We start from the raw sequence: 14,158 nt of genomic DNA on the forward strand, positions 1-14,158 counted from the left end.
CTGAGCTGGCTGCTGACCTTCCCCAATCACCTCCCAACTTAGTCTCTGCAGAGTCCCTGGGGAGCAACAGTTAAGATGGGGGAGGGACACCTTGGGGGCCCCTACAGGCTCTGGGGCAATTGCTCATTTTTTCCTATGGTAGCTCCGGCCCTGCCAGTCCTGATCCAAACTGGCACACACAACCCAGTCAGAGAAATACAATGACTTATGATTTTCCAGTCTTAAAAAGAAAAACATTTATTTGTTGCAGCTGATAGAAATCCTGCAATAAATTTGCAGTGTCTACTTCCTGCTTTCATGGAAGCAGGCATAGGGTTGACATCCTGTGTTTACAAATTAGCTGCTAAAATGTCTGTGCTGAGAGATCAAATTACAGTTGTGATTAGTCAAAGATAAGCTGGTAAGCTAAACTCTCTAAATACATACAGGGCTGATTTCCTTGTGTTCTGTGCATGAATTCAGGTCCACTTTAAAGGATACCAGAGGTGAAAATAAAAATAGTTCTTTTACTTGCCTGAGCCTCCTTCCAGTACCTGTCGGCTTGCGCGTCCCTCGCTATCCTCCTCCTCGCTCACTCAGCTGTTTGTCCTGCTACTGCAGCCGAGTCTCAGCGCTACACATGTGTTGGCTGGTGGAGGGTGTGCTTGATTGCGCTTCCATGGCCAAGAGCATTCTGCACATGCGTGGCTTGGAGGCTTGACATACATAATCGCTGCTGAAAATGGAAATCCTCATACCTCCAAACTTTTTGGGATTAGAAAGTGGGACAATTAAGACACACCTGTGCTACACCTCTAACCACGTCTCAAAAGCCCGCCTAGTCACACCATTTCATAAGAAAAATGTTGTTTTATAATTCTAACCATCAGGGCTGGTTCTAGACTTTTTGCTGCCTGAGGCAAACTTCTGGGACGAGTATCTACGTCCTTGCTAAATCCCTCTTCACCTCGCAGGGATGTACGTCCCTTGCTGCCGTGCGCTCCCGCTTGCTCCCACTCTCACCGCTGATCGTTAGAGGGAAGATCAACGAATGGGAATCTAATTCATAGATTTTAGCTCTGGTATACTTCATTGAGGATGTCATTGAGCAAAAACAATAAAATGATTGGATGCAGTGCAATTAGTTTATTTTAGCCTTGGGTGTCCTTTAAGGGGAAAAACTCTTGGAGGTGAAGTGGTTAAAGCTGAGCATTTGCAGAGCAGAGGCTGAAGTCACCACTCCCTGTCTGTCTTTGCTTGCTTGTATTAGTCCCCGATGTTTCCTGCTCCCCCTCTGTACGGGATGTTGTGGGTGCTCTTTAACTCCGCCTCCTGCTCTGTTCCAAGGAGAGGCTGCTGTGCTGATGATCTGAAAGCCCCGGTGAGCATAAACCTGTGCAAGCTCTGCAGATGACCCCCTCTGAATCCAGAAGCCAGCTGAACCATATGTATGACTCAGCAGGGATTTCCGTGTGCTCTATGCACTGACGTTCCTGGTCTACCTCTCACCGAGCCTGGGTAATTGATCTTTCTTTCCATTAATTTGTCCCACAGTCTTAAAGTATGACTGTAACGAGAGAGATATGGAGGCTGCCATATTTATTTCCTTTTAAACAATACCAGTTGCCTGGCAGCAGGGGCGTAACTAGAAATCCCTGGGCCCCCCTGCAAGAATTTAAGCGGGCCCCCCGGGCCGTTTTGGGGGGGGAGGGGTAGGAGGGGTCGCAGCATGAGGGGAGAGCTTTTCACATCAGCGGGGAGGGGGGAAAGTTCCCCCCCCCCTCCCTCACCTTAGGCTATCCCCTCTGCATCTAAGTGTCAGTAGCGGTGGCAGCAGCTATAATTACCTCCATTTACCACCGGAGGTGTCTGATCTGCAAGGGCTTCACATTACTTCCTGTTTTAACTACTGACACTTCGATAGATGCTGGAGGGGGAGTGCAGAGGGGAGAGGCCAAGGTGAGGGGGGGGGGGAGACTTTCCCCCCTCCCCGCTGATGTGCAAAGCTCTCCCCTCATGCTGCAACCCCTCCTGTCCCCCCCAAACGGCCATGAGCGGGCCCCTGGGCAGGGGCTGCTTCCCCTATTGTTACGCCAGTGCCTGGCAGCCCTCCTGATCTATTTGGCTGCAGTAGTGCCTGAATCACACATGAAACAAGCATGCAGCTAATCTTGTCAAGTCAGACAATGTCAGAAACATCTGATCCGCTGCATGCTTGTTCAGGGTTTGTGGCTAAAAGCATTAGAGGCAGAGGATCAGCAGGACAGCCAGGCAACTGGTATTGTTTACAAGGAAATAAATAGGACAGCCTCCATATCCCTCTCTTTACAGTTGTCCTTTAATTTCCTGCACTCCTATTTGCATTTTATATGTGGTTTGACATTATTAATTTTCTTAGGGTTTAGCTTGCCCCTCTTTTGCACATTAAACTTGTTCTTTGTTCTTTTACCTCTCTGGGATAGTCTGTCCCCTTTTCCTACTCTAATGCCTTCTGATTTTTTGGGGGGAATTGATGTACCAGAGTCAATATATATATATATATATATATATATATATATATATACATACATACATACATACATGTATTTTTCATGCTGGTCAGTTGTTCTAATTGATTGAATTTGCAGGCCTCTTTCAGGTCTGAAAATTGCACGTTTGCCCAGCAGTTCAGTCTCCCATCTGCCACCTGCCAGGGCAATTTGTGTGCAATTTAAATGCAGCCAAATTGCAGCGGTTGTAACAGCATGCTACACGCGGCACGTGGCGGGATGACCTCGTTGGCAGTGGACCGTGGCAGGTGGCATCTGAGCATGCCTGCGGCCGCACTCATGTAACTATGGGTGGGCCGCCTTCAGGGCAGTACAGAAGGTACTACTGTTTGGGGCCCCAAGATATTCTCGGGCCCAAACAGTGGCAGTTCCACATGAGACTCAGCTGTCAATCATTCCTGCAGCGTAGCCCCTTTCAGCCACATGAGCTGTATGGTGAAACGCCATTGATGCCAGCTGGTGAATGTCTCCTCTCCCCTGTCCACGTGCATAAAGGACACTTGGCAATGTAGGAGGAAGACTACAATGAATTGTGGCTCTGCCCCATAAGGGTGTGGCCTTGCCCCTGCAGGTGCCCCGCCCCCTTGTGATTCTATTATAGGAGGCTGCGTACTCAGAGGCCCTGCTCTCCACACTTGCTGGCAACTACAATACTCCTATCACTACCCACCTGCTACTACAAGCCACCTATCAGATTGGGATTTGACATGTGGAGGCACAGGGGAGTAAGGGGGGCCCAGTAGGTTTGCCCTGTATGGGGCCCATAGAATTCTGATGTCGACCCTGCGGGTACGGAGGGCTGGATAGTGTAATGGTTAAGGGTTCTGCCTCTGACACAGGCGACCTGGGCTCGAATCTCGGCTCTGCCTGTTCAGTAAATCAGCACTTATTCAGTAAGGAGTTCTTTGGGCGAGACTTCCTAACACTGCTACAGCATACTGAGTGCTGTCTAGTGGCTGCCTCATAAGCGCTTTGAGTCCGACAGGAGAAAAGTGCTATACAAAAAAAGGAATTATTAACTAACAAGTGACCAGCTGGTGCAGGAAAGCAGCTGACAGGTGGTGAATTCACTCCGTCAGCTTCCTGTCTGAATGCATATAAATTGTATTTGCTTACAATGTTACATGCGATATTATGCTAGCTAATTATTCTGATGAATTGTATCAGATTACCTCTTGTGCTATGGGGGAATACTATAAAATATGGGGAGGATACCATATTGGAATAGCAGAGGGAAAGCATGAAGCAGTAGTGTAACTATCAGGGAAACAACTAATATGAGGAGAACAGAGCCCATTCAGAGGGGGTTCCGATTTCTTCTTTCCATCCCACTCCAAGTCGCCCCTTCTTATCCTCCCCATTTTTTCAGATAAGTGCAACAGTGATTCGGGCATTTTACATCCACAAATGGCATGCCCATAAACGCTGATACATCCCGTCATATACACCTCATATCCTATTTACCCCCCCCCCCCCCCCCCAACCCATATAAACCCCTATCACCAGTGAGAGATCGTGCTGGTTAAGCCTAGTCAGAGGGAAAGCTTAGACATGCAACCACTCAGGTGGGGTACTTGCACCAGACTGGCCAATCACAGCCACTGTGGGCGTTACCACGGCACCGTCATTGGGCCAATCACTGCAATTGACCCGTAACAGTGGCCGATCAGATGTCACTGCTACTGATCAAGTGAAGTGATTGGCACAGTGATACCGTAGCATGCCTCAATAAAAGGCATAACCACTTCTGATTATGATTAGTGCGGCAGGTGCCACTGTTCGAATGAGGATGGGTATGTGTGGATGAGGAGGATAGTGTATGTGCCAAGAAGGGGTAAAGGAGAGCGAAGTGAAGGCCGGCGCAAGGTGGCCCAAGCGCTGCCTACTAGATTTTGCCACCTGAATAGAGAATAATGTACACAGAGGGAGGAGGAGAGAGCCATCACACACACCACACCACCCACACACACACAGCCATGGATAGACTCCCAAAATTCCATCTATTGCCATATTTTGCACCCAAATTTCCCTATATTTTGCAATCATGGCTTTTATCATTGCAGACTATAGTGGAATCTTTCTTACCACTAAACCCGGTTTTGCGGCAGTTTTTGAGTAGAGTGGTGATTAGTGGCAATGGATTAAATTTTGGGTGCCTGGAAATTGCGGGCATAAACGTGCATGCTATTTATAGCTGCAATATCTGGGGGCCAAAATTCCATCTACTGCCACTAATCGTGGTTATATGGAAGGGGAAGGTTAAGGCTTAGACACGTGTGTGTGTGTGTGTGTGTGTGGGGGGGGGGGGGTATTGGTTTAAGGCATTGGTAGAGGAAGGGTTCTTTGTGAGAGTATTAGGGGTAGGACATAGTAAAATATCAGTAATGTTTACCTATGTTTTACTATCAGAAGAAAGTAGTAGAATATGGGTAAAATTACCGATTTGTACTGGAGGCAATCCCCTCTGCCCTTTTTTCCAGGCACCTTTATTTCATGTATGCCCCTCTCTCTCCTTCCCCTGGCTGCCATACACAGGATCCTCCTACAGTCTGGCTGTATTCTTCCTGGCAGAGTAGGCAGTAGGAGTGATAAAGCTACATTTTACCTGCGTGTGCTCCTCCCCTCCCTATAGCTACTGCATTTGAGAAGAACTACAGAGGTGATAACTTAAAGGGAACCTAAACTGAGAGGGTTATGGATGTTTCCTTTTAAACCATACCAGTTGCCTGGCAGTCCTGCTGATCTCTTTGGCTACAGTGTTGGCTGAATCACACAACTGAAACAAGCATGATGCAGCTAATCCAGTCTGACTTCAATCAGAGCATCTGATCTGCATGCTTGTTCAGGGGCTGTGGCTAATAGTATTAGAGACACAGGATCAGCAGGAGAGTCAGGCAACGGGTATTATTTTAAAAGGAAAAATCCATATCCTTCTCAGTTTAGGTTCCCTTTAAGGAATGGAGTGATAACACTCTCACTGTCAAAGCTTATTTTTTTTTTTTCAATCCGCAAGTTCAATGAACAAAGCCTGGCTGTGAGAGATCAGCTTCATCAGCACGTTCCTGTGCCGGGGCCAAATTTTGCATCATCGTTTCCATATATTTATTATTACCTTCAGGGTTCTCCCTAGAATTTTTTTCCAGCCGAGTGGCATGAAAAAGTAGCCGGGTTGGGTAGGTCATGCGACTCAGTGAAAGGGTGTGTGTGTACGTACTGCTGGGGGGGGTGTAATCACACTGGTGGGAGAAAAGGGGTTAACACTGGCTGCTACAAATAGAGGAAGGGTGGGGGTCTCAAACAGTGATGCTGTTGGGGAGGGGCATTCTCAGTCAGGGTGAATTTGAAGACCTTGCTTGTTTACCTATTGAGGACTGCATAGTGTGCACACTGCTGTCCAGGGGGCCATAAACATGACTTGAATGCTGTTATCTTGGGTGTCATTGCAATGACACACAGGAAGACTTACCGAACAGCCCCATAGCAGACAGAAGTGTGTGGAGAGGACTGTGAGGGGTGATGCAGGCAATATGATGCATAGGAGGGGGGAAGAGGGGAGGAAAGACAAACAAACTTCAGCTCCTTGCCCCTGTGCTGGCTGTTACTAGCTTCACACGTACTTCATGATGTAGTGATGGGTCGTTCGCGAACGAGCCGGCTCTAAGAGCCGGCTCTTTGCTGCGAACGACAAGAGCCGGTTCTCGGTTTCAAAAGAGCCGATGCCTCAGCCGCCCCACACAGCCCTGCTTTGGTCTGTAATAAAGGGCGCTGAGGCATGCTGGGAGATGTAGTCCCCCTCTCGCAGCTTGTAGGATTGTATGGGGCGGAGCAGAGCAGTAGCAGGAGGGATTGCACCAGTCAGAGAAGCAGTCTGGAGTTGTCATGGAGACGGGGGCGGGGCTTTTACTCCGATTCTGAGTGGTGTCTAGTGATATTTAATGAAGAGCCGATTGAGAGCCGTAAGAGCCGGCTCTTTAAGCCGATTCAGAAGAGCCAATTCTCTGAGAAGAGCCGGAATTCCCATCACTATCATGATGTGAGCACAGACAGACATTCCTCTGAACGAGCAGCACATCCTCTCTCGTTTCTCCAAACTTCATCTCCGAGTCCTCACCCCATTGCTTGTAACGAGCTGTCCCCGCCCCTCCACACTTACTGACAGGAGCTGGGGAGGAGGGCGGAGATAGTGTGCCTGAGTGACAGCGGCCGGCGGGCTACACACAGACACAGCCGCTGCTCGCTGTAATAAATCAAGAGGAGGCAGAGCAGGGACAAGGTCCTCCAGCACCCAAGGCTGAGACACCAAAGTGCGCCCCTCCATCCCTCCCACCTCAGCTTTCACACACAGATTGCTATTAGACTTATGGCCCATACTCACGGGCTACAATTGTCGCTGCAACAAGTCGCCCGTGAGTATGCGGCGTTGCACGGGCGCGCACCCCGAACTGTCGCTCGTCGCTGATGTCGCCAGGCGATTGAACCGCTCAATCGCCTGGCGACAGTCGCCGCCGCAACTCCACCGCAACTGTCGCTAGTCCGCGTGAGTAGGCGGACTAGCAACAGCAACAAGATAGGACTACATTGGGCTTCCGGCGGGGGGAGGAGCAACAGCGACAGCTTCCGCCGCATCAGTTGCCAGGTCCCTCCGCCGTGTGTATGCGGAGGGACCTGGCGACCAGCTGTCGCCGGCCTGTCGCGCACACGCTCACGTGTGCTGGCGACAGGCCAAAAAAGTTGCCCGTGAGTATGGGCCATAAGAGGGCCACAGGGCCCACAACCTCCCCAACACCTTAATATCTAGTTATCTGGCTTGCAGTCACTGCTATGTATCCCCTTTTCTTATTTCTTTCTGCTTCATACACAATTAGGAATGACAGCTGAATGAATTGTGCGCCCCCTCCTACACTGCGCCCTGAGGCTGGAGCCTCTCTAGCCTATGCCTCGGCCCGGCCCTGAGAGGAGGAAAATAATTCTGCCGCAGACCAGGGCAAATGGCAACCGGGCGGGTGACAATCTCTGGTGGGTGGCCCGCCCACTTGAAGGCTCTGGGGAGAACCCTGATCTTAACCACTTAATGACAAGCTGACTTATAAAAACATCCTGCTAGAGCCTCTTAATAGCTCCTGGACGTTTTTATAAGTCAGACAGTGCTGCTGCTGCTGTGCGCGCTCCTGTACATGCGCGCTCCTGTGCATGTGCGTCCCCGCGAGTGCATGTGAGATTAGTGGGAAAAAAATACACCTTTATTTCCAAATACTATATTGTCCCCATACTTTGTACTAGGGACGTAATTAAAATCTTGTGATAACCAGAACAAATAGGTAGATAAAATGTGTGACTTTTATGTACAGTAGCAGTGTTTATATTAAAACTATAGGGGATGAAATTGGGGAAAGTGTATTTTATTCATTTTTTTTCTTGTTTTTCCGTTTAAAATGCATAGCAAATAATAATTACTGAAAACCAATATCAATCCCAAAAAGCCCAATTGGTGGTTGAAAAAAAACCAAGATATAGATCATTTCATTGTGATTAGTAGTAGTGATTAAGCTATTGGCAAATGAAAGGGATGAGCACTGAAAGGTGAAAATCGCTCTTGTCCGTTAGCGTAAAATCACCATAAGCTTTCTAAAAAGAGCATCAAGACCGCTATAAGAAAAATAAATAGAAAATCAACCAGAAACAGCACAAAGAGAGAGAGAGAAAAAGAAAATAAGGAAAAAAAAGAAGAAAGTATAGGCGGAAAGTAAGTCAGCCAGTCTGAACCAAACCTAGCGTGCCACCTGAAAAAGTATGACTTTATATTTGTTAAACCACAGCTTATACCAATTAATTATAACTAGTTATTGCACTGTATTGGAAATCCATATATTATACAAATTCATGATATGATTTGAAAGTTCATGGGTGGCATTGTTTATAAAATTGCCTATAATCCTTTAAATAAAACATTTTTCCTTCCATTCAGTTATTCTAGGGCAGTGATCTGCAAACCTGGCTCTCCAGCTGTTACGGAACTACAAGTCCCACAATGCATTGCATGAGTGACAGCCATAGTCATAATTCATAAAGCCAAATGCATTGTGGGACTTGTAGTTCCTTAACATCTGGAGAGCCAAGTTTGCAGATCACTGTACTAGGGGGAGTTTGTGACTCACTTTTCTGCTATTGTTTTATATGCAAATAAGAAAGGGGAAATTACTTAATTTCCTCTTAGCTATTTCCTCTGTGTCACTACTAAATTCGTTACTAATTTCAAAGAGCGCTGTGAGTATATTAATATTCCTATTGAGTGGAAAGTGCCTATGGAGATAGTCATGTACCTCGATCCAGAAAGACTTGATTATTGGACAATTCCACCACATAATGTATGTAAGTACAGTATTTCTCGCACTATAAGATGCTCTTTTCTCCCCCAAGAAACTATTGCAGTGTTCTGCTGCTTCTAGTCCGGCCAGTCTGGGAAGCAGGGGTGATGAGTGATCTCATAGGGTGTCTTGCATTGAATTCTGCTGCAATGACCCGGTTACTGCATTCACCAGACATCAACACTATTTCTATCCGCTCCTCACGTGTTAATCTCGGCGACATGTCAATGGCTGTAAACAAAGTGAAACTTGTAAATAACTCATGAAAGAATAAAGTTACGTTAAAACCAAACACACCATTGTTTTTTCTTGTAAAATTCCCAATAAGTTTGATCTGTCACATGATCCTCTTCCTATTGAAAAAAACAAAAGTTGGATTCAAAATGGCCGACTTCAAAATGGCCGCTATGGTCACCACCCATCTTGAAAAGTTTCCCCCCTCACATATACTAATGTGCCACAAACAGGAAGTTAATATCACCAACCATTCCCATTTTATTAAGGTGTATCCATATATATGGCCCACCCTGTAGTATAACAACAAGAGTCGACAAAGATAATGATAAAAACACAAATGGATGCTTAAATCACAGATCAGCACATTTACAGAAGATAGAGGAAGGCAGGAGTTGGAAGCCCAGATCAGATTCCCAAGGCACATTAAAACTTCAACTAAATAGTATCAAACTGACAGGACGGATGACCTTAAAGGATACCCCAACTGAAATGTGACATAATGAGATAGACATGTGTATGTACAGTGCCTAGCACACAAATAACTAGGCTGTGTTCCTTTTTTTATTTTTCTGCCTGAAAGAGTTAAATATAAGGTATGCAAGTGGCTGACTCAGTCCTGACTCAGACAGGAAGTGACTACAGTGTGACCCTCACTGATAAGAAATTCCAACTATAAAACATTTTCCTAGCAGAAAATGGCTTCTGAGAGCAAGAAAGAGGTAAAAAAGGGGAATTTCTTATCAGTGAGGTCACACTGTAGTCACTTCCTGTCTGAGTCAGGACTGAGTCAGCCACTCACATACCTGATATTTTACTCTTTCGGGCAGAGAAAGAAAAAAAGGAACACAGCATAGTTATCTGTGTGCTTGGCACTGTACATACACATGTCTATCTCATTATGTCACATTTCAGTTGGGGTATCCTTTAAGGTGCATACACAGGTCTGATTTTATGCCCGATTGTCCTTCAAACCGGACGTTTGAACAACTTGTCATTCAAACAAAAAGTCATTCAAACTCCTTGTACACACAGATGACAACTTTTAAAATGCGAATTACAATTACAGCTAATTTACATATCGTTTGATTGGTCAATAGACTTGATAGAACAATGGACTAGATCAAATGCCTGATCAAACGACTTGTTTGAAAGTCTATTAGTGTCAAGCTAATAGACTTTCAAACAACAAGTCTTTTGTACACATGTGCAGACCTAACTGTCGTTTGAACGACAGTTAGTCCACGGATCCCCCAAGCGGATCAGTCAAAACTGCTGCTATCAGTCTAACGATCATTCATACACATGCCAAACTGTCATTCAAACGACTGGCACCGCACGCTGTATGAAAGCAGCCATAGGCTTTCATTAGCATAGCGGTGTGGTGCGGTAGAATGACCCACCACACCAGTGTGAAAGGGCCCTAAAGGTAGCCATACATCTAGTGATGATTGACAGATTCGACCAAAAGACAAATCTCTCTAATCGAATATGATTAGAGAGATCTTTAGGCTGCCTATACACCGCAGGTCATACTGAAATTGAACAGGAATCGTCCTTGGGGTGCCGCATCTGGCTGCTTTGCCAGCGCTATCCCCCTAATGTTTAATGTCTACCCCCCCTTCCTCCGGTGCAAGCTATACATTACCTGTCCATGGCCTCTGTTGTCCTCCAATGGATCTGGGCTTTCTCCTTTCTCCATACACGCGCGCCACATGGTTGCCTAATAACGTGGCCGTGTGTGATGTCTGATGTCACACGCGTGCCCTTACTAGGCAACAACTTGGGGCGCGCCTGTATAGAGACCGAAGGAAGCGCGGAGCTAGCGGAGGACAAGTGGTGTCCACAGACAGCTAATGTATAGCAGGGGTTTCATAGTGTTCATCGCTCGTTCTGATATCGTTTGCCCTTACCACCGCGCACCTGATCGAGCAAGTCGGCCCTACATCTTCCAGCATGTGCCATCGACTAATGCAACCTATTTCACCCCAAATTGGTCATATTGTCGGTCGGGCATGCACTTGGCGGCACATTTTTTTACGTTTCGATTATAATCGAATCGGATTGGTCGATCAGCTGGCAAGTCGCCTGGTGTATGGCTACCTTTACAGTATCTCACAAAAGTGAGTACACCTCTCACATTTTTCACGCCCTCTTTTAAGAGGACAACACTGAAGATATGACATCACATTGGCCCATAGGCAATTAACTTTTTCTCCTAAATTATCTCCTAAGAGATAATTTTCATATTCTCTTTAAAATGACACCTAAAGATCCACTTACCTGGGGCTTCCTCCAGCCTGTGGCAGCCATCCTGTGCCCTCGCCGCAGCTCCGGAGGCTCCCGGTCTTCTCTCCTGGCGCAGCTGACCTCGCCAGGTCGGGTTCCGGGTCGGCCTCTTCTGCGCTCCATGGCGCGGATCACGTGGTCCGGCCGACGTCATCAGGACTGTACTGCGCAGGCACAGTAGTTCTGCACCTGCGCAGTACCGTCCTGATGACGTCGGCCGGACCACGTGACCCGTGCCGTGGAGCGCAGAAGACGCCGACCCGGAACCTGACCTGGCGAGGTCGGCTGCGCCAGGGGAGAAGACACCGGGAGCCTCCGGAGCTGCGGTGAGGGCACAAGACGGCTGCCACGGGCTGGAGGAAGCCCCAGGTAAGTGGATTTTTTTTATAATGTCCTTGGATGTTTCCTTTAAGCATTTTCTGATCGGAAAATAGCACTTAAAGGTTATTTTGAGTATTTTCTTGCTAGCTGGTAGTGAACATGGACAGATGAAGAACGAATCAGGTAAAAGGGGATAGACGCCCTTATGGAAAAAATGGCAACACCAAAAGCGCTTATTGTAAAACCCGCAATTAGCAGCAAAAAAGGGAAATTTGGGCGCAAAGTGGCAGTCGCTATCAGGTGCCAAAATTTGCCTTCAATGCCAAACATCTTGGCTTTTATAATGAGTCCAAGAAGGTAAATTTTGGCGCCCTCAGGCGCAGGATTAGCGGCAAGCAAGCAAAGAGGGTACATTTCAGTGCACGGAGGTGCCTGTTTAGCGGCAAGCCAGGTCAATTTTTGGCACCCGAAGGCCTTTAGAAACAGTTTCTAAAGGCCTGTCCGCATACATGTGAGCAGCATATTTTTCTGTATGCCGGGAGGGGGGGGGGGGGGGAAGAACAATGTTATCTCCCATCGCTTGGCTGAAGTGATCCCCTGGCCTGAACGGTGAGGAAGGAGCTGCCATACACCTGCTGGATTCTTGGCTTAGGGGGTCATTATCGGTCACCCCTCGGCCGAGTTTCATCTGACGTGTACAATGTACACGTGTGTACCAAATATTAGGATATACGCCAAATGTTTCCAACTTCAAATAATGTTAGATCTTAAAGTATACCCGAAGTGACATGTGACATGATGAGATAGATGTGTATGTACAGTGCCTAGCACACCAACACTATGCGGTGGTCCTTATTTTCTTTCTCTGCCTGAAAGAGTTAAATATCAGGTATGTAACAGGGCAGTTTGTAGGCTAAATTTCACCCAGTTCGAGAGTCCAAAAATATGCCCCCCTTCCCCAAAATCAGAGCTGCTAAGTGAAATCATGTCAAAAGGCTTCTTGAAACCAACTCACCATTTTTATTTTTTTTCAAATGCTGGTGTGCACAGCTCCTCCTGCCTCAGTCTTGCTGCACCGTGTCCGCGCGTCACCGGCTCCTAGCAGCAGGGGTGAGCCTGGGGTGCCTGGCACCTGGGTGCAAGATTTTCTCTGGCGCCTATGGGAGTGGTTAAATTAACCGCACCCAACCACATAACCACACCCATGTCCTGCAGATTTACCCACAAAGGCAATCTTATTGGCAGCAGTCAATTCCCCCACAATTTGTGGGGAAATCGACTGCTGCCAATAAGATTGCCTTTGTGGGGAAATCGACTGCTGCCAATAAGATTGCCTTTGTGGGGAAATCGGCTGCTGCCAATAAGATTGCCTTTGTGGGGAAATCTGCTGCCATTAAGATTGCCTTTGTGGGGAAATCTGCTGCCATTAAGATTGCCTTTGTGAGGAAATCTGCTGCCATTAAGACTTAATGGCAGTCAGATTTCCCCACAAATGCAACCTTAATGGCAGCCAGATTTCCCCACACAAATGCAACCTTAATGGCAACAGCTTTTCCCCACAAATGCAATCTTAATGGCAGCCAGATTTCCCCACAAATGCAATCTTAATGGCAACAGCTTTTCCCCACAAATGCAATCTTAATGTCAGCCAGATTTCCCCACAAATGCAATCTTAATGGCGGCCAGATTTCCCCACACAAATGCAACCTTAATGGCAACAGATTTTCCCCACAAATGCAACCTTAATGGCAGCCAGATTTCCCCACAAATGCAATCTTAATGGCAGCCAGATTTCCCCACAAATGCAATCTTAATGGCACCCAGATTTCCCCACAAATGCAATCTTATTGGCAGCACAGCAATTCACTCACCTCTGGCTGGGTCTGGGTGGAGGAGGTAGGAGGATATAGGCAGGCAGACAGGCAGGCGGCTGCAGCTGACTGTGACCACGGTGGCGGGCGGCATTAGGAGGAGCGGACCGGGCTGCGGGCACTCACTGTGTCTGTGCTGGCACTGCTAGTAGCTCTCTCAGAGTGAGTCTCTCTAGACTCTACTCTGGCTCTGTCCACGCACACACCACGGGTCGGGTCGGGCGGGCGGGCGCGGTAGTCTCACACGCTGAGGCTGTGGCTCCTCCCCCCGTCAAGCGTGACGTGAGGTCAAGTGGGCTGCCTGTTTCCCCATTGGGCTGCGCCGACGTCTACATGTGACGTCAGGCACAGCCACCCGCCCCGCAGTGTGTCGCTGGGAATGGAGTGGGGAGATCCTCATCCCGGGGAGATAAGTTAGGACTGGAGACCCGCCGGCGCCTGTCAGAGGCCGGCGCCTGTGCAATGCACCCGCCCAGGCGCGGCCCTGCCTAGCAGTGACGTGACGTCACATCCTTCTGTCTGGCGCTAGTGTTGGGCGAACATCTAGATG

At 47.8% G+C, this 14,158-nt stretch overlaps 1 protein-coding gene across 1 annotated transcript in view; it reads left to right on the forward strand.

The window, feature by feature from the left end:
* The first annotated feature begins 1,287 nt into the window (after positions 1 to 1,287).
* Positions 1,288 to 14,158, forward strand: part of LOC137522865 (galactoside alpha-(1,2)-fucosyltransferase 2-like) — a 158,133-nt gene continuing 145,262 nt past the window's right edge. Inside the window, exon 1 of the mRNA XM_068243005.1 lies at positions 1,288 to 1,497. The gene's annotated coding sequence lies outside the window, so the exon portion shown is untranslated. The remainder of the gene's footprint in view (positions 1,498 to 14,158) is intronic.

This window comes from Hyperolius riggenbachi, chromosome 6, assembly GCF_040937935.1.
Source record: "Hyperolius riggenbachi isolate aHypRig1 chromosome 6, aHypRig1.pri, whole genome shotgun sequence".
Lineage (NCBI taxonomy): Eukaryota > Metazoa > Chordata > Amphibia > Anura > Hyperoliidae > Hyperolius > Hyperolius riggenbachi.